We start from the raw sequence: 22475 nt of genomic DNA, 5'->3' as shown, positions 1-22475 counted from the left end.
TACAAGCATCTGTAAATCTCCTCTGCTGCTTATTACTTGCTCCAGCACAGTCTCTGCGTCGCCCTCTATGTGGCACAGCACACCTGCACTCTTGCTCTGTTATCAGCCCCTCTCTCAGTCCCATCTTGTCAGTGCATTGTCTGACAGTCTTAGGCTCTTCTGCAGCATATTGTCACAGTCAGTCCCTCATATCCAAGAACTGGTCTCCTCATTGTATCTGCAAACATCTTCACTGGCAGGCAGCAGCCCACAGGCCATCTCTTCAGTCATCGCCCCTTATCTGGCGGACGCACTCTTCATTGACAGGAACAAGCCTCTTTGGTCACCTCTGGGGCGACATCTTTTACCATCACTCAGTAATGGCGATACTTTGATGAAGGTGGGCTGGTATTCCACATATTCCACACCTGTGACAAACTACCAAGACACTAGTGCGGGCTCATAGAGAGCACTACTCACCCCAACTTCTAGCTCTGGTGCAGACACGTCTTCTGGGCTCCACAGCTCTGCTCCTCTTCATCCAGGCTCTCTGTCTGTGTGACCTCCACTGGTGGGAAACAGGAAGGGTTGATTGCATCTGCCTTTTCTTTTAGGGGACCTAGAAGAGTTTATGGTGTTGACCCCGTGCCATCCTCTGACACAGCCATGTTACTTGCAACTAGCAAGTGCATTAAAGGGGCTTTCTGGTTTCTATCCAACTGCAGGCTCAATGCTGGGCACTTCTCACATATTAGTCATTTGCTTGCATTACTCATGCGGCGTTCCTCCAGGTGTTGCACAAATGTTGTAGCCCCACATCATGCACGGCAGCAATAAACATGTTTATGACAAAGAGACTCCCAGTGAGTGTGAAGTGCACCTTTATAATGTTTCACTACAGTCTGCTCCATCTGCTTGTGTGGCAAGTTGTGTTTGAAGAAAAGCTGGAGTATAAAGTTCATGCACCCGCCCGCAGCCGTCATGCTCCTCGTATCTGCCATCTGCTCTCGCCGTCTTTGGGCAGCGCTTAGCAGAAAAGTTAATATACATTCTAAGGTTTCCATCCTGAATTGATTAAAATATTCTTTCCTAAAGCATTTTCACAAAGTGTCTCCAGAGCTTTTTATTTTCAGATGTGATGTTTTCTCTTTTTTTTTTTTTGCATGAAGATGTCTTTTTAATTGGTTTTATTTCTTTTCAGCCAGCTTAATTTTACAACACCCCGAGGGCGAACGGTCAAACGAAATAACCTCAATGGCTGAAAGAAGACAGAACGTAATTAGCTATCAAATGATACAAATAGCAGCCACGCAAATCATGAGCGCCATGGATCCGACACAGATCGCCATCTACGTGACCACTGGCGTTAAGGAAGTTATTTCTTTCCATGTTTCTTTGCTCGGAGTCTAATCAGTCCTGGCACCACAGTTAACGGTGGCAGGAAGCACCGGTTTCATGTGTCTGCTGCTCCTGACGGGAAATCTCTGAGGTTGGGTTTACACTTTATTGTTCATTTATTGAAGTTTTTGTTTGGTCCATTTCTTATTGAGATAAATTGGACATCTGATGGCATGTCAACATCAGTTTGTACCAGCTTTTCCCAAAAAAAAACAGTTGATAACTGAAGCAGCCCTTTACATATATCTCTAAAGCTGAAGAAATTCTAGTCGGGCCATCTCAAGACTCACTAACCAGGCGTCAGTGTAAGGGGCAATGTTCGGACCCGAGGAGTCACCACTGGGCTGTATCATGGATGTGTAGGGGCAAAGTCTGTGGAAATCCCAGACCATAATGTTTTGGCGCTTCAATCTGGAGATATAAACTAAAAAACAATATTTCAATAAAAATTGTGCCTCAATAATGCCACCGTCCAGTTCTCACATTATCGCGCTAATTAGTACCTACCATTGAGTGCAAAAGTCACAGTGCGCCAAAGTATCAAGCAACCACAGGAATAAGATTTTTCATGAAAAGGCACTAAGTAGTGAGATTACAATGTGATATGAGAGTATTTGGATGGCCAAAATTTAAGTGACCCCAGGGAAATTTCCCTCTTTGCCCATGATATTACTTGGCCTCAGATGTCCTGATCTACACTCATCCATACTGTTGTGGGATGTTCACACGGGTGTGTCAGATATGGAGGAAAACTGGAAATATCAAGTGTATAAAATAGCCAAAAGTATTGGCACATAGAAAAGGAAATAAGAATAATGATTTTTTGAGATTTGCTTAATGTCAACATTTGACCCTCATAACTAGATTTGGCAGCCACCATTTTTGGATAAATAAAAGCAACATTATCATCACTAAGTATACAAACTATGCAAACCCACGGTGAAATTGACCAATATTTCATCATCCACTTCCACTTACAATTGTCTTTTCTAAATCATTTTTACGTAAATCTAGTTAACAAAGTTGGAAGACTCCCAGTTGAAACTACAGCTCCCAGTGTCGTTAGATTTATTTAAAACAGATGGTTCACTGAGGTTCATTGCTTTTTTTATCCAGAGAAATCGATTATAAGTAACTTTTATTTAAAAAAAAAAAAAAAAAATTGAAATGTGAGTGTGACAACATGGTCGGTTAAAATGTTTTTACAATGAATTGTAGTCGATCATCTTGAATGAAGAAAGGGTACCAAAAATGTTGTAAGAGGACAAGTCTTTACCCCCTAGCCGTAGAGAAGAAACCTGAAAGAACCTGCTCTGAAGACTTAATTGTGAGATGACCCTAAAGCCCCAAACCTCCAGCAGAAGACAACCCTATTTCAAGCTGACTTTTGGGGCCAGCAGAGAAAGACCCCATCATCAAAGAAATCCACATTTTGAGCCATAAAAATCTGACAGAAGACAAGATATTTTGAGCTGACTTTGGAGTCATGATGGACCATCACAAGGCAACCCTCATTTTGAGCTGACTTTGAATCCCTAAACATCCAGCAGAAGACAACTTCATTTTGAGCGACTCTGACGCCACAAAGATTTGGCAGAAGACAATCCTATGTCGAGCTTACTTGAGATCCTTGGCAGTCAAGCAACGTGAAGCTTCATTTTGAGCTGAGTCTGACGCCCTAAACATCCAGTTACATGCAACCCAATTTTCAATTTCCTTTGTAGCCTCAAAATTCCTAGATAAGTCAACCCCATGTTGAGATGACTAAGCAGCTCCAAACATTCAGCTGAAAGCAGTCATATTTGGAGTTAAATTTCAAGCCCAAAAGATCAAACAGAAATCAAACCCATTTCTGATAAAAACCTTAAAAGTCCAGCAACAAACAATTACATTTCTAAGTTTGGAGGCATAAAAGTTCAACACAAGACACCCTGTTTTGAGCTGACTTTGGAATCACAAGTGTCCAACACAAAAACAACCTAATTTCTCCTTGACTTCAGAGCTCCAAAGATCCATCAGAAGACAGTCTCTTCTAGAGCCAAGTACCTGCCATAAGAACAATGTTTTATAAATTGCCTCACAAGTAGCTTCGCTCTAATTGTTTATATGTTTTATAATGTGCAAGTAGCTATGCATAAGTTCTGTATAATCAGAAGGTGTCTTTAAGAATCCTCTCCTGTGATAGATCCAAGAAACTCTAAACCAACTCTGCCCTAAATCACATTGATGTGGTCATCCTCCATTGTCGATCTCTAGACCAACCCTCATCCTTCAGTCCATGTTCCACCTATAGTCATATTACACTTGGCAATTATCCCTTAGATCTAAGATTTTAGATCAGATCATGTTGGAAATCGTTATACATAAACCTGACCTTACAAGGAAACTGATCCTCCTGCGCCTATGAAAATCCTCAACTGATGGCATTTCCCTGATAAGCCACACATTATGCTGCAACGTATTGTTTAGCGATGCATTCCACGGCCCTTCCAGATTGAGATATTTAAAGAACCATCGCAACGCATAAACAGCTGCCTTTCATATGCTTCAACATTTCTTTTGTTCTTCATTTACTCAGAAGCTTTGATCTGAACTGTAAGGTCACCATAGTCTATGTGAATATCCAGGAAAGGATTTCCAATTATTTCCATTACTTTTCTGGCCAAAAACCTTGGCGAGAGCTGTGATATTTTACATCGTGAATAGAATGCTTGGAGTAAACTATTGATCGTATCTAATTTTAGGAATAGTTCTGAGAAGGCCTCCAAATGAACGCTAAGAACCCAAGACTCCAGAGCAGCCGGGGACAAAGTTCGTGTAAGGTATCACAAGAAAAACACAAATTCTTAACCTTGTAAGCAACAGACGAGAGAGGGCCTAGTGGTAATGACAAAAATAAGGCCTCAGAAAAGCCTAATGTTTGGATCCTCCTTCCCATCACTTTTGTGACCCTTAGGCCAATTCTTAAACCCATAAGTAGATCATCTGGAGATGATAAGTAACATCAGACCAATCAAAGATGGACCCAAGAGCGCACACACCATTGAGGCATGGTATTGACCTGTTATGGGACCTTCGGAGAGATAGTGGACCCACTGGTCTTATGTCCTTTAGGCAAGAAACGTTTAAGGCCTCCCCTCTTTAGGTAAACTTAATTCTTAGGAAGCATGAAGTAGAATTGACCCTAAGATTTATAGCTACACAATCAGGACCCATTTTGATTTTTGCTATGGGGCCTTTTCTCCTTTTTGCACACCCCTGACTGGACCTTTCCCTACAAACCCCAATAGCTACCACATGGACTGATCCTATGGTATCTATGACTTTGAAGGGGACATGAAGTTCCTTCATCTTTCTCCTGTAAAAGAGGGTCTGCAGCAATTGAGATGAGCCTTATGAGGTTTTGGAAAAGCTGTGCCCTGCAGTTACAGAACTTTGCCCCAATTCCTACAGAACTTCTTTTAAAAGAGGAAGGAGCGTACTGAAATTTGTCATTAGGTTTTGGAAATGTTGTTATGCTTCTGGGTTTTGTATTAAGATGCCATCGGCCATGCACATTGCTGAGAAGAGACCGAAAGACGAATCTGGTGGCAGCAGGCACATTCGAGCTGCGTAGGTAAGGTTAGGTTCCCGCTTGCATTAGGAGTTGTTTTTATTTTCTGTTACAAAACTCTCAAAGTAATATGGTCTATCCCTAGATGGACATAGTGGTCCAATGCATTATTTATTATGGGGTCCATTTGGCTTCCAATAGGTTATCAGGCATTTTATGTAAAATTGATGGAATTTGTCACATGGCTCCAAAGCACGGGTGAACCCAGCCTGAGAGCAGTGGACCTTCCTTTACTGCGCATGCGCCACTTCTGATGGACTCATCTCCTGGACTCCACTTGGAAACTTACAAATCCTTTTACCACCTAATGCCAAAAATGGCCAGTTTTGATGCAGGCAGGTTTAGAACATCTCCATCACGTCAATCTTCATCTCTCTGAATATTTATCTACTTATTTAGAACTAAAAAGAGTTGATTAAGGCTGAATCCTCAGTTACCGATGATGCGGAAGGTTTCTGTCTCTATCGACATTGGTTTCCATTGTACAAATTGATTTCCAGTTCTCTCTTCTTCGCTGGTGGATTAATTTCCGGTAATTACCGTTGTGGTACTGACAGCTGGAAAATAAAACTAAAAGTTCTCGAGAAAATTGTAATTAAGTCATAAAAGATGGATGTTTGCACAAAGTTGTGTGTTCACAGTGCACAGCTGACTTGTGAATCTCCATCCTTCAACACGTTTGTGTATTTCTATTGTTTAATAGATCCATAATTCCGTGCAGATTCTTGTGATACGTGGCTCCAGATCCCTTTATAGACCTAGTTAATGTCTATAATTACCTTTACAAGTTTTTTTCATTGTGTTGCACATTTTATGCCGAAACAAATAAATAGAATTTTGTCAAATGATTTTTGATTAACATTTTTCAACTGTTTTGTTTCTGCAACTTGCACGTATTACACTGCAATGAGTGCCATGGAGGAAGCTTTTTGTAAGTTAATGGGAATATGAAACTTGCCAGGTCCCATAAATCGATGGGCTCTGCCAGGGGCGAAGATATCATTGGTGCAACCTGTGCTGCCAACAAGGGGCCAAAGAAGATAGGGGGGCAACTTACACCTCCAAACTAGCAAGTGGCTTCTCTCATAGACAGAACTATTGGACTGGAAAGGGCCCTTATACTGGTCTTGTGCAGGGGCCCTTTCCATCTGTGTCCACCACTGGCCGTTGCCTCAGTATCAGCGGTTTCCAATCTGCGGACATGACTTGCTAGGACTTGCAGTTTAGCGGCTGGAGCACCACTCTTTGGAGACCACTGCTGTCTAGTGAGCAGACGGACAATCCAGTAAGATCCCGGGACTTGTTGAGGTCCCAGATGCTTTTTTGAACTATGCAGATGATGTGGCTCAATGGCAGACACATTATTGAAGCGACTTCCATGTTAAAGTGATTTTCTGGTGCGTTGCTATTGCTACCCTATCCTTATGACACTATTGAATCATGCAAAAAAAATGTTTTTAAAAATATTAAGAAAATTAAAAAAATATAAAAGTTCAAATCACCCCCCTTTTGACCCATTCAAAATAAAACAATAAAAAAACCAAATATACACATATTTGGTATTGCCGCGTTCAGAATCACCTGATCTATCAATATAAAAAAATAATTAACCCGATCGCTAAACAGCGTGATGAGAAAAAAATTCAAAACGTCATAATTATGTTTTTTTGGTCGTCCCTACGTTGCAATAAAATGCAATAACGGGCGATCAAAATATCATATCTGCAACAAAATGTTATCAATAAAAGAATCAGCCCGGCGCACAAAAAATAAGCCCTAACCCAGCCCCAGATCACGAAAAATAGAGACAACGGCACCTTTTTTTTTTTTTACCAAATTTTGGAATTCTTTTCAGTACTTAAATAAAAAAAAAAACTAGACATGTTAGGTGTCTATGAACTCGTAATGACATGGAGAATCATAATGGCAGGTCAGTTTTAGCATTTAGTGAACATGGTAGAAAATACGATATGTTAAAACCAATTGTGTTGTTCAAAAGTACAACTTGTCCTGCAAAAAACAATGGCCATATTGACAGAAAAGTAAAAAAGTTATGGCTCTGGGAAGAAGGGGAGCAAAAAACGAAAACACAAAAACGGAAACACCTCTGGTTGTTAAGAGGTTAAAATATGTGATAAAAAAAAAGAAATTTCTCCATGGATTCCAAAAAAACAACAATCGGACTGTAAAACAAAGCTGATTTTAGGTGCAGAAAATTCACACCAGATACAACGTATCAACCCAGTGACTCACGGCACCAAATTGAATGTTTGCACTAAAATATTCTCCTCCACTTTTGAGGCCCAAAACTGCCACGAGGAGTCCGGCTATCACAAACAGATTTGTTTTGTTCATCGAGTCACAGCTGTAACAGCGATAACTTTTTCTTTTTACACGAGTTTTGCAATATAAGGTCTTATTTTTTTTACAAGACCAGCTGAAGTTTTTTTTTAAGTGCTATTTTGACAAACACATATGTAGATGTTACATTTATATTAACTTTTTTAATGAGAAAAAAGAAAGTCATGCCATTTTTACAGATCGCAATAATGATCTATTCATTATATTGTACTTGTACCGTGTATTGTTTGTTTTAAAAAATGTGTTTACAATGTGATCATGATGTTGTCGTTAATTTAAGAAGGGAGAAATATCTCTGACATTTATTTTTACCCCTAATATACAGGTATATAGAGATACCTATCTGTATACCAGTCCATCATGCGTGTAATGAAGAAGCATACTGTTTAGATCTTTGAGCAGAGAAAATCCTTTATAGTACTGACGCTGCCTGCCATGCTACAGGTTCTTAGTTTGAATCCTGGGGAAGACCAGGCTCCCTCCATCAATATTCTGCATGAGAGAATGAAACAAAAAGATGTGTCCTGCTTGAGCGGTTTGTCTCCCCTGGTTTGGTTCAGGGAAGAGAAAACCTTTGAAGCAAATTTGGTTTATTTATCCGTACATTATTGTAAAGCTTAAAGGCTGGAACCTGACACTGTGTACAGCCGTTAACTTGAAGAGAAGAGTTTTTCCATATGGATTGTTTGGCACGCTGCTGGTCCTGATCACAACAGGAAAACAACCTGAAACCCACAGGAATCTTGGATTTGACCTCTTTTTCCAATTTTTGAGGTCTTTTTTTTTGTGGGGTATATATTCCAACATCTTAAGCTGAAACCATTTCATTTCTTGACAACCGGAGCAGGAAGCTTTTCTTGAAAACTACAACAAAGCATGAAATAGTCATAAGGCAGTGACTTCAGTAAAAGAGGTGTGGGTGACAAATCGACATATAACTTGAGCTCAGTTAGGGCATTTACAAAGCACAAAAGTACAGGAGCCCAAAAAGTGGGGTACATGGCATCCGCCAACTTTACAATGCTTGATAGACTGTATAAGGGTATGTGCACACGTCCGGATTTTTAGCGTTTTTTTTGTGGAATTTCCTTATAAAATAGCTAAAAAAACGCAAACATTATGCATCCTATCATTTACAATGCATTCCGCATTTTTTGTGCATATGTTTGCGTTTTTTTCCGCAAAAAAACGCATTCCGCAAAAAAACGAGCATGTTCATTATTTTTGCGGATTTGTTGCGGATTTTCCATCACATTGGAGTGTCCGGAAAAAACGCAAAAAATCCGCGCAAAAAAACGCGTCAAAAACGCGTCAAAAAATCCTGACGTGTGCACATACCCTTAACTGGAGATGCAACTACACAAGTGACCCATTATACAAAAAAAAAACTAAAAACAATGCAGGAATTGTGGTTGTGGCTTTATCCACATTTCTCAAAAAGGCATCAAAAAGTCATTTAAAATGGAAACTAAAAATGAAATCAATAAACTACATTTAGTCCCCCCCAAAAAAATTAATACAGCTCCATTAACAGTAAAACAAAGAAAAGTATGGATCTCAGAATATAGAGCTAAAAAAATGTGTAAGTGTTCTTATCACACAAAAGCGGTAAACCATAAAAAAGTATATACCGTCCATTTATTTAGTAGATTAATACCTGCACTTTTATCAGAAGCCCCAATGGGTCACATATATCAAATGTGAACAAAAATATAAAAAAAGGCAATAAATGACTATTGGCAAGGTAAGGAATTGTGTAAATGATTAAAATATGTATATACAGTGGGGCAAAAAAGTATTTAGTCAGTCAGCAATAGTGCAAGTTCCACCACTTTAAAAGATGAGAGGCGTCTGTAATTTACATCATAGGTAGACCTCAACTATGGGAGACAAACTGAGAAGAAAAAATCCAGAAAATCACATTGTCTGTTTTTAACAATTTATTTGCATATTATGGTGGAAAATAAGTATTTGGTCAGAAACAAAATTTCATCTCAATACTTTGTAATATATCCTTTGTTGGCAATGACAGAGGTCAAACGTTTTCTGTAAGTCTTCACAAGGTTGCCACACACTGTTGTTGGTATGTTGGCCCATTCCTCCATGCAGATCTCCTCTAGAGCAGTGATGTTTTTGGCTTTTCGCTTGGCAACACGGACTTTCAACTCCCTCCAAAGGTTTTCTATAGGGTTGAGATCTGGAGACTGGCTAGGCCACTCCAGGACCTTGAAATGCTTCTTACGAAGCCACTCCTTCGTTGCCCTGGCGGTGTGCTTTGGATCATTGTCATGTTGAAAGACCCAGCCACGTTTCATTTTCAATGCTCTTGCTGATGGAAGGAGGTTTGCACTCAAAATCTCACGATACATGGCCCCATTCATTCTTTCATGTACCCGGATCAGTCGTCCTGGCCCCTTTGCAGAGAAACAGCCCCAAAGCATGATGTTTCCACCACCATGCTTTCCAGTAGGTATGGTGTTTGATGGATGCAACTCAGTATTCTTTTTCCTCCAAACACGACAAGTTGTGTTTCTACCAAACAGTTCCAGTTTGGTTTCATCAGACCATAGGACATTCTCCCAAAACTCCTCTGGATCATCCAAATGCTCTCTAGCAAACTTCAGACGGGCCCGGACATGTACTGGCTTAAGCAGTGGGACACGTCTGGCACTGCAGGATCTGAGTCCTTGGTGGCGTAGTGTGTTACTTATGGTAGGCCTTGTTACATTGGTCCCAGCTCTCTGCAGTTCATTCACTAGGTCCCCCCGCATGGTTCTGGGATTTTTGCTCACCGTTCTTGTGATCATTCTGACCCCACGGGGTGGGATTTTGCGTGGAGCCCCAGATCGAGGGAGATTATCAGTGGTCTTGTATGTCTTCCATTTTCTAATTATTGCTCCCACTGTTGATTTCTTCACTCCAAGCTGGTTGGCTATTGCAGATTCAGTCTTCCCAGCCTGGTGCAGGGCTACAATTTTGTTTCTGGTGTCCTTTGACAGCTCTTTGGTCTTCACCATAGTGGAGTTTGGAGTCAGACTGTTTGAGGGTGTGCACAGGTGTCTTTTTATACTGATAACAAGTTTAAACAGGTGCCATTACTACAGGTAATGAGTGGAGGAAAGAGGAGACTCTTAAAGAAGAAGTTACAGGTCTGTGAGAGCCAGAAATCTTGATTGTTTGTTTCTGACCAAATACTTATTTTCCACCATAATATGCAAATAAAATGTTAAAAAAACAGACAATGTGATTTTCTGGATTTTTTTTTCTCAGTTTGTCTCCCATAGTTGAGGTCTACCTATGATGTAAATTACAGACACCTCTCATCTTTTTAAGTGGTGGAACTTGCACTATTGCTGACTGACTAAATACTTTTTTGCCCCACTGTAACTGCAAATCTGTTGATACAGGAGTAAATATTGTCTCTAATGTGACCAACCTTAGAATTGATTTTGTTGAGATAAGAGAGAAATAATCCAGTTTTTTTCGTAGTTAAGTCCATGATTCCCATCAGATATTCTCCTTAGCTGCTACTAAATGTCCATTTATGAGACTGCGGCACAATAAATGATTACAAAATGGAGGCTGAGTTATCGGTCACTAAAGTTGCAAACAAGGGATATAACAGAGGAATTACGAAAGGCACACAAGGAAATTAGGGAAATAACAAGGGAATATTATTGGGAGAAAAATTACAGCCACAAAAAGATAACAAAAAAAAAAATTACAACTATGTATCCCAATTATAACCCAATGCAATGAGACTACAGGAATCCTCAGAAATATAATTAAAAAAAACTCTGGAACGTGCTACATAATGATAAAATAATTGGTGACCTCGTTACCACAAAGACCATCATTTATTTACAGGAAAGCAAATAATATAGAGAATTTGGTCGTCTCTAATAATAACTGTAACAGAAATACGATACAATTCTCTACCCTGACCGGCTGTAGAAATACAAGGCGTGGGGTATGAGGAAAACTACATCTAATATATAAGAATTTAGTAACAATCAAGGGAATTTAAATTTCATATTTAAGGAACATATAACATGTAGCGCTGACAGTGGTATTCATTGTCTAGAGTCCATGTCGAAAGAAATTGGAAGAACCAAACGCTCATGTATAAAAGAAAACGTGAACATGTGAATAATAAAACAAAAATTAAAAAGGACATCAATATCAAAACATCATACTACCGATCCAGAGGGTGAGTTACAGGATCAATATTTTGGGGTATAAAAGCAGTAAAACATCACCGGAGAGGAGCAGTAAAATATCACACAAATGTCGCGCAGTGAAATCCGGTGGATATTTTAATTGGATACATTGGCACCAAATAACGAAATTGAATTATTTGTCTTTCAATTAATAAATTGTACGGACTTTTGAAGCGGGATCGTGTTGTTCCTACAATCAGTACTTGTATATAAGATGTTATCTTACAGACCATCAGAACCACTGACGTAGGAACGCGCATTGTCTGTAACACGTAGGATCTTTTTTTTGGTTTGTTGTTTTTTCATTCTTGGACATCTTGGAATGCGAGCAGCAGTTTGGTAAGCGTGCGCTTACTGTCGGGACGACCGCGCTTCTCGCCATTCTACTCCACAGTTTATCTAATTGGGGTCATGGACAAAGTGGACGATCCATCTTAATTAGGAGGAAAACCTGGACCATTTCTCTTTTTGTAAAGAAAACCTATTCTAAGGTTGGAAGAACAGGAGATGAGAAATCACGTTTGCGGTGATATGGAAAGCTGAGAATACCAAAGCTGGTGGGTTCCAAAAACCTTTATTAGAACATGTTAAAAAAAAAGTGGCTCTAGTTATCGGCCATTTTTCTGAAGCTCACAGTCTCAGGAAAATGGCTCCTGGAGGCAGCATGCGCACAGATTGAGATCTTGGCTGGGCCTCCGGCGGCCCACAGCTTCAGGAAAATGGCTACCGGGAAACCAATGATGCCCTCCGCTCTGCTGACTGTTGACAACGGGCCACAGCGTCGCCACCACTGCCGCAACAACTTTAAGACACCCCCCCATTTCCCCCCAAAGTTTTGGGGAAAAAAAGGTACCGGTATGCTTATAGTTAGAAAAATACGCAGTGCTTAATCATTTCCAACGTTCCTTACTTCACAAGTAGCCATTACCTAATTTTGTCCAAACGTGGCACCACCATAATCATCCCACAGAATTAGGGCTTGATGTCATTTCTAACACTGTAAAAGCAAAATACCCCAAATAACTGCAGAATTGTTGATTTTATCAGTTCTAAAAAAAAGAAAATCCAAGAACAATTTTCCACGTTACGTTCCTAAAAAGGAGCCTTTCCAAAATGGAGCTTGACCCACAAAGAGCAAGCCTTCCTACGTCTACCCCAACTAACTGTGTACTGAAAACCGTAACTAAAGCGTTATGGCTCAAGGAATCGCAGTGATGTAAAAGGAAAATAAATTAGGGTCCGGTTCATCATGGCTTTTGCATCTCTTCTTTCTGCAGTAAAAGTGGTTCTAATAGTGAATTCTGAGCCTTTTACATTTTTTTAATTTCTGCCTTTTTTACTTTAATGTGACATTTGTCTGTTTTCTATCTTTGGCCTCATGGCCGTGGGGTTTGCTTCAGCCTAATTCAATATTTGTGGCTTTTCAAAAACGTTGCAATTTTTTTTTCTGCAATTGTACTCCAGTAACTAATGAGGAATAAAATCTATCTAAGGCTACTTTCACACTAGCGTCGGCCCGACTCAGGCCGACGTACCGACGCATCCTGTGACAACGTAGCACAACGGGGGCAGCGGATGCATTATTACAACGCATCCGCTGCCCCATTGTGAGTTGCGGGGAGGAGTGGGCGGAGTTCCGGTCGGAAATGGCAGACACGACGCACAAAAAAAGTTACATGTAACTTTTTTTGTTCCGACGGTCCACCACAACACAATGGTTGCGACGTGTGGCAATGCGTCGCAATGCGTCGCTAATGTTAGTCTATGGGGAAAAACGCACCCTGCAGCCAACTACAACGCTAGTGTGAAAGTAGCCTAAATTGTTTGCGCAGTTGAAGACTAATTTGTAACGTTTTAAAGCTACTAAAACTTTTTATGCAACTTTTGCTTCTTAAACGTTTCAAAAGTGCAAAAGAAAGAAATAAAATTATCTTTGAATTTACGCCAAAATTCATCAAACATCATGTTCCACTTTGATGATTTGGACGCAAAATCCTCCACCTGTGCAAAAATAAAGGCAAAAAATTACGTGAAAAATTCCGGCCCCATATAGCAGTGTCCTAAGAGATTTAACAGGAGATGAGAAGCGGCACAGATACGTGATCTATACAGGTGCACAAAGGGCCGAGCTGTTTATGATGCGTTTTAGACACTTTTGCGGCTTGTTACACAAATGGGCGTGGCTTGGTAGAAAAGGGGAGTGGCATAGGGTTAGTAAATCAGCCATAGTTTCCCCAAACAATGAGGAAAATATACTGAAATCCTTAACATCGGATGAGGACACCATGATTTTCCTTTGTGCGTGGTGGCATCAAGCAGCTCCTGAAAGGGGCCTCATATTTACCTTTTCTTTAGATGTTCTGGTTTGTTCCAACCAATGATCACAAATTTACATGGAAATGATTTTTTGGCATTTTTATTAAAAATATTATGCAAATTGCCTCTTCAGAGAAAAAGAGGACTTGAACTCTATAGCGCCACCTATTGGAAGCAGCGATCCTACAAGTCACAATCAACCCTTTAATGAGTCTATGACTTAGGATATTAGGACTTAGCGTAGAATATTAAAAATAAGAAATTCTTCTTGACGAATGCTGCACAATAAATAATTTTCATGTGTTCACTCGTTACATTTCACAGCGGTTTAATTCACGTCGGACTCTGCCAAGAACAGGGACTCGATTGCTCCGAGCAGCTATAAGAAAGTCTGCAGGTTTCTCGGGCAAACCACAAGATTCTCCACAAGGTCTGGAGCGAGTTACATTGTGAGTAATGAAGCTTAACAACATCCCCGGGCGAGGAAGGGGTTAAAAGCCACAAGAAAAAAATAAAAGAAAAACTCAGTGTAATTTTAGAGCTCATGAAGCGGAGCAGAAATAATTCTTGGACACAATCTCCTATTTGTCTTTGGAGGAGGCTTTGGCCCGAGCAGGAATAATATTCCATAAACTTTCACAGTGAGACACAGATGAACAATCACGATATGAGAAAAATCACGCTCTCTGGCTCAAGGGCGAGTTATTGGCCCAAAAACTCAACTCGTTCTTGTCATTCTGTTTCTTTCTATTTATTTTAAATAAAGGTTAAATCAAAAAGAAATCCCACGTACATATCAGGAATAAGCTCTGCCGATCCTGGGTTGTGTCCAAACATTCGGCTGTGCTCCAGTAACTCATTGCCAACTCATCTCTGCTCTTAATGGGGGCTTTCCGCACACTCGGTTTTGCTACAAAAAGGTGCATGACCGCCAACTCAGCTCTGCTGTTCCTGTGTGCTGTCAGTAGACTCAGATCAGCTACAAAAAGGTGCCTGGCTGGCGCTGTTGTGTTAGTGGCGCTGTCCACATACTCATCTCTGCAAGATGCATGTGAGTCGCCCACCAGGGCAGTAGGGTACTCGGTACCGGGTTCGATCGCAATTAAAGGGGTGGTCACAGTGGCAGCGATCCGGTCCGGTCCAGATCACAGGTACAAGCAGGGTCCAGCCGGCTTGGAAGCAAGTTCAGAGTCCCATCTACCAGGTGGAGATGAAAGCCTTCCTATTAGCGCAGTGATATTGTAGTACCTTCCTGCCTATGGTTTCTGGCAAGGTCCTCACAGTTCCTCTCTGTCCTCCATAATGGTGGGACACAAACCCGTATGACAGGTGGCTCGAGCCTTTTTCCAGGGTCTCTATCCCGACCCGGGCTCTATGCGCCACTTTGCCTCCTGGGTATTAGGGAGGACAGGTGACTTATAGTCCAGCTGTCCTGTTGGTTTCTGCTGTGCCTCTTAGAGTCCGACACAACCTCGGTCTTCCGGCTACCTGTATCTGCGCTCTGCCAGGGAGGTAGCCCAGTCACAGCTATCCTTCTCAGATGTCATTCTCCTGTGCTTTGCTCTTCTGCACGCTCTCTACAATCTGTTCTTTCCTTCTATATTCTCTTTCTCCAGGAGCTGCAGCAACTCTGGCTGCACGGCCCCTTCAGTCCTTCCGACACTCACTATCCGACTGCACTCTCCTCTGTCCTCCTGACAGACTACTCACTCACTTCCCAATCCCCTCCAGCCAGAATATATGTCCAAGGAAGTTCCCCAGAAAACCGGGTTCCGAGCTCCCCCTTCTGGCCTGGAGTGTGAACATGTTGCATGTTTGTGATTACCTGATGGAAGCAGGGGAAGATCTCTTCTAAGTGTGACGTCACTCTCCCCGTGAGGAAAGCAATGCCACTGTAACAACCACATGACTGCCAACTTACCTTTTCTGTTCATGGCTGCTGTTTGCATATTCAGCTCTGCTAAAACAAGGTGCCTGACTTAACTTACTGTTCTTTGTTGCTCTCAAAAGAATTGTTTTGCTACAATGAGTGCCTGACTGCTGACTCGGCTCTGTTGTTACTGTGTGCTCTTCATATACTCGGCTCTACTATAAGGAACATGACTGTGGACTCGGCTCTGTTGTGCCTGTATGCTGCCAGCACACTTAGCTCTGCTAGAACAAGGTGACTGACTGCCTTCTCAGCTTTGTTGTTCTTGGGTGCTATCTACACACTCTAGTCTGCTATAAAGGTACCTGACTGTTAACTCAGCTCTGCTGTTCCTAAGTGCTGTCAGTACATACTACACCAAGGTACTTGATTGCATACTCATCTCTCCTGTTTCAAAGTGCTGTCTGCACAACTCTGCTATTCCAATGTGTCTGTCCACATTGCCATGTATCCTCTTTACCATCCAATGCTTCCAGCTCCACTGAGCCTCACATAATGTTCTGCTTTACTGATCATCGCTGCTCCATCTGCTATCTGATATTTGTCCAGCTTTGCTGCATTAAAGGAAACTGCTGTGGCCAGTGATTGACTGCAGCGGTCATGTGATGCATGAGATGGACGTATGCAGTGGATCTATGGGTATAACCTTCACCAACTCTACGCAGGGCTAACGTGGCGATCGCACAGGTGCACGTTTTGGTAGTGGCATTACATGGAACTATCCACCTATGTGTCCGCCATACGTCCTGATAAATGGCAAGTCCCCCAATCCTGCTGGAGATGATGTTTCCAGTGCTGGAGACCATCCAGACACATCCCCAGCAGCGGGATTAGTCAGGGAGCCGGTGAGAAGCCCCATAAATGTGTCACCCACTTATCACTATCTATAAATACCGCTTCCTAATCATGACTTTAAATGGACTTTTCATCTACAGTGTTGCTGATCAGCGGCAGATTTATCGCACGTCCCGGCGTTTTGATTCTGGAGAGGCTGACTGATGGAAAATGTCTCGTAAGATGAAGATCGTGTAATAGGGCGCCCCACCTATCGTGCTGGTTACAATACCAATGTCATAAGGGTCCGTTGACCACCTCAAACAAAGGAGCCTCGGCGTGATTGCTACCTTTCCCCTATAGTTACCTGATTAAGTAATAGAAACATCTGTCTGGGCATGCTGGGGGTTGCAGTCTGCCTAGGTTGCCAAATAAATTATTTATATTAAAGGAATTATCCAGAATTACAAAAACAAAGCAACAGCACCACCCCTGCCCATGGTGATGTCTGGTGCTGCACCTCAGCCCCATTGAAGTTCATAGATCTTTTCTGTAATACCACACCTAACCTGTGGACAGGGTGGCGCTATTTTTGAAACAAGCCATTTGCAGGTCTTTTAGTGCTCCCAACACATGACTTGCTATGGCGAAGGCAGACTTTATTGCTTCTTCGTACTGTTGTGACATCTGGGCGAGCGCCTTTATGAGCTTACTGTACACACTAATCATTTCACTTTTCTTATGTCATTATTACTTACATTAAATTGTCAATTAAAACCCCTAAGAAATGCAATAAATGCTACCAGATGTTTTATCCTTTTCTCAAGTTTTATCAAAGTCTCGCTTTTCCTTGCAGCTTTTTTTCTTGCTGCCGTTCATTGTAGGAGATGTAGCGTTTGCAGAAAGCGCCATATGGCAGTATAAATTAAATAAAATAACTTCAAAGGGGTTGTCCACAAGAAAGATACCGCTGACCTATCAGATCAGTGGAGGCCGGACACTTAGCACCCCGTCCCCCAGCTATTTGCTGTTATTAGTCCCTGCAACGACCGGATGTACACAGTGTGCAGAGCCAAAACAGCTCAGCTTCGGCTCAGCTCTGCACACTGTGTAGTGGTGGTTTTTGGTACTGCAGCTCATCTCTTAATGAAGTGATTGGGATCTGAGCTGCAGTACCGTGAACGACCACTATAGAGTGCACAGCGCTGAGCTGTTGCGGATTCGTACGCTGTGTACATCCAGAAGCTGCAGGGGCTGATAACAGCTGGTCATGGGGGGACCGGCTGTCGGACCCCCACCAGTCTGATATTGATGAACTATCCTGAGGTTTGTGGCTTCGGTTTAACGCATTCCTAATTTTAGTTTCAGGATATGGGGGACTATGATACAGATGAAGAATCAATATGTGGTAGTTGGGGGTCCAGCTTCTGGCACCTATCATTGGGACAGGCCATCAGAATAGTGGGGATCCGATTCCTGTCTTTCCCTCCTCTCTCTAGCTGTCAGCTAAAATCAGCCTGCACCCATGTTCTTCACTGCTTACCATGCACATTTGTGTGCGGCTTTCCAGGGTATCGCAGCTTATTGCTATTCAGTACCATAGGTTCAGATGAAATTGCGTTTTGCAGTTATGACTGGAAGTGCATTGGGGCGTCATGGTGCACTTACAGCTTCTCAGTCTCATGCTGTATTTAGAACATTGCAGAATCCTCACCTGGCTGATTGACAGGTCTGTGGCCAGAGTACCAGAGCGGACGACCTGCCAATCAACCAGGGAGGAATGCTGCTAATTATGGAATCCAGCGGAAGTTAAGAAGCTGTAAGTCCATCATCACACCCCAATGCACTTCCGGCCAGAATGTAAAAATGTGATTTCTCCTGCTGGAGCAGCACTTTAGGGTCATAAAGGGATTGAGTAGCTTATTTTTTAAAGCGCTACACTGCCATATAAATGGTTTGGGTGGGTTACAGTTTCTGACAGGTTCCCTTTAAGGATACACCTTCAATATCATAACCCCTACAGCCCCTTTAAGCAGGCGTACACGGGGCTTGCCTAGCATAATGCCATTTTCCTTCATTTGTGACAACATTAGATCATTCCAATCTACATAACACATCCGTGCACAAAACCTCACATCATTCATCACCTCCTTATAAAGTGATTTATTATCATCCTGGAATTTAATCCTGAATATTTAGCAAATAAATCTGTATCTATCTATACACTCTACATCACAATAACAGAGACAAGTGGCACCATTAATCACTGACACAGTTATCTCAGCCATTGTGCTTAACTGATCGTACAGAAATGTGCTGCACTGCAGTACTACAACTCCCAGCATGTCCCATCAGCATGTGCGCTAGGAATCATCAGGGGTCTCCCTTGGTCTTTTATTGATTGCAGACCCTTTGACATTTCTGTTTTGCAATATACGGATTCCCAGAACCCTGTGCTGCTCCGTCCCTGTTATTCCTCAGCTGGGTGTTACTATTCTTCATTTCAGTTACTGAACAGCTACAAATGGAATCATCACATCTGGTTCCTTATCTATTTATACATTTCTAAGAGGAATAATAGAGGGAAAGCACAATGCACAATTCTAAGAAAATAATGCAAGTAATATAGAGGGACGACACAACGCAGAATTCCAAAAAGAAAAAAAATTGCTAATCCTTATTGAAGTGCCTGGCAGTGAGCTGCGTTGCCAGAGAAAAGCGACTTTCTAATTCTGGAGAATTCCTTTAAGAGACATGGAAGACGTGCGGTTTATAGAAAGGGTCACATGGCGGAAATAAATCCAGCGCCTGAAACCGCGGTGGTCTGCCGAGTATTTACCCGAGTGACAGCCACTTCAGCCCAATCACATAATCCACCAGGCAGCACATGGCGTGTATATATTTAGGCCCCAACATCCTGTTATTAAAGATCTTCCCTGGAATCCTTCTCGCCACCGGCTTCCATGATATTCCAGTAATCACTGGGAATTACTGGCATCTGGAAGACAGGATCAGGTCTCACCTCCTACACTCCAGAAAATACCAAGAGCCATGGCACGACCAGTAACCACCACATAGGTCATTAGTCAGCGGATACTGGACTGATTCATGTACACAGTATAAAAAAAAGGGATTTTTCAAGCTCAAGGAGAATTTCTGCAGCCATCGTGACAGTGCGCACATTGCACGCAGTGCAGATTCCCCTGTATCTCCAGCTGGAGTGTGCGGTCACGTGGCCTGACAACTAAACTCTCATCTACTTCTCATGACCACAAGTGTCCAAACCTGCAAGTCACTAATGCTGGAAATATCCTGACAGTGTGTGCATTGCACACTGTCGCGATTCAGAAATCTGTAGTCACCCAGACTGACTGCAGACATTTTATATGAGCTTTGAAAACCCCTTTAATTGGGTGCGCACACTTCAGGCCGGCGTCACACTTGCGAGTTTTACGGACGTAAGAGCGCAGAATCTACGTCCGTAAAACTCGCAAAAAATACGGCACAATTATTCTCTATGCCCCTGCTCCTATTTGCCGTATTTTACTGATCAGTATTATACGGCTTTCTACGGCCGTACAAAATCGCAGCATGCTGCGTTTGTCACCGTACTGCGCAAGAAATACGCCAATGAAAGTCTATGGAAGCGTGAAAAATACGGATTACACAAGGACAAGCAGTGTGACTTGCGAGAAATACGCAGCGGTGTTAGAGAGAAAAGCCGGCAATTCAGTGCGGTGTACAGTAAAATCACACTGACAGCTTACAGTAGAATAGGTAGAATAAATGTGTACACATAGAATAGGTATATATATATATAATGTCAGTGAGACACATATATGTATATATATTAATATTTATTCCAGCGCTAGACAGCTTGAAAGCCGGTAATTCAATTACCGGCTTTTTCTTTCTCCTTCCTAAAACCCGACATGATTTGAGACATGGTTTACATACAGTAAACCATGTCTTCTCTCCATTTTTTTTGCAGATTCCACACTACTAATGTCAGTAGTGTGTATCTGCAAAATTTGGCCGTTCTAGCTCTTAAAATAAAGGGTTAAATGGCGGAAAAAATTGGCGTGGGCTCCCGCGCAATTTTCTCCGCCAGAGTAGTAAAGCCAGTGACTGAGGGCAGATATTAATAGCCTGGAGAGGGTCCATGGTTATTGGCCCCCCCCTGGCTAAAAATATCTGCCCCCAGCCACCCCAGAACAGGCACATCTGGAAGATGCGCCTATTCTGGCACTTGGCCACTCTCTTCCCATTCCCGTGTAGCGGTGGGATATGGGGTAATGAAGGGTTAATGCCACCTTGCTATTGTAAGGTGACATTAAGCCAAATTAATAATGGAGAGGCGTCAATTATGGCTTTCTAGGTAATTTCCCACGATCTATGAACAGCCAGCAGAGGGCGCCTCACCGCAAATTAAGCTAAATATAGATCATTGATCTATTTTTAGCCTCATTCCCTGGGGTTTTGCAGCGAGGAGCAGCCTGCATTAGCACAGCTCCTTGCTGCAAAATGTTTTAACCCCTTCAGAAGGATTTACATCGTTGGACGTTACAGATCTGCGGAGGGTAAGTATATTGTTGGTTTATTATGTTTTTTTACTCACAGAACGAGGGTCTTCAGTGACTGGATTGGGCGTTGAATAAAATACTGCAACACCCATTGTTTTTATTTCATTAAAATAATTTTAAATAATGTGTTTGTGTTTTATTTAACCCTTCACTACAATTGGATTAATAATGGATAGGTGTCATAATTGACGCCTCTCCATTATTAATTAGGCTTAATGTCACCTTACAATAGCAAGGTGGCATTAACCCTTCATTACCCCATATCCCACCGCTACACGGGAATGGGAAGAGAGTGGCCAAGTGCCAGAATAGGCGCATCTTCCAGATGTGCCTTTTCTGGGGTGGCTGGGGGCAGATATTTTTAGCCAGGGGGGGGCCAATAACCGTGGACCCTCTCCAGGCTATTAATATCTGCCCTCAGTCACTGGCTTTACTACTCTGGCGGAGAAAATTGCGCGTGAGCCCACGCCAATTTTTTCCGCCATTTAACCCTTTATTTTAAGAGCTAGAACGGCCAAATTTTGCAGATACACACTACTGACATTAGTAGTGTGGAATCTGCAAAAAAAATGGAGAGAAGACATGGTTTACTGTATGTAAACCATGTCTCAAATCATGTCGGGTTTTAGGAAGGAGAAAGAAAAAGCCGGTAATTGAATTACCGGCTTTCAAGCTGTATAGCGTTGGAATAAATATTAATATATATACATATATGTGTCTCACTGACATATATATATATATATATACCTATTCTATGTGTACACATTTATTCTACCTATTCTACTGTAAGCTGTCAGTGTGATTTTACTGTACACCGCACTGAATTACCGGCTTTTCTCTCTAATATATGTGTCTACTGACATATATATATATATATATATATATATATATATATATATATATATAGACAGTATATATATATTTTCTTTTCTTTTTGGGACACATGGATCACTTCTATAGCGGTATGTTGGTTTTGCTAGCCTGCGAGAAAACCACGCAGTACGGATGCCATACGGATTACATACGGAGGATGCCATGCGCAAAAAACGCTGACACACCCTGCCTACGGAGGAGCTACGGACCACTTTTTTCGGGACATTTTTTAGTGTATTACGGCCGTAATATACGGACCGTATTGTTTTACGCTGTGTGTGACGCCGGCCTCAGAATAAGCCCCGCTCCACAGGTCGTGCTCTGTATTGCATCTCATGGAAGAGAACAGGCTGCACTAACACACACGGCCTGTGGCCAGATGTGGCGCTGTTTGTGAAAAGGAAGCAGCCATGTCTCTAATGCTGAGA

This window comes from Ranitomeya imitator, chromosome 8 (assembly GCF_032444005.1).
Source record: "Ranitomeya imitator isolate aRanImi1 chromosome 8, aRanImi1.pri, whole genome shotgun sequence".
Taxonomy (NCBI): domain Eukaryota; kingdom Metazoa; phylum Chordata; class Amphibia; order Anura; family Dendrobatidae; genus Ranitomeya; species Ranitomeya imitator.
Note: the sequence above shows the minus strand (reverse complement) of the source record.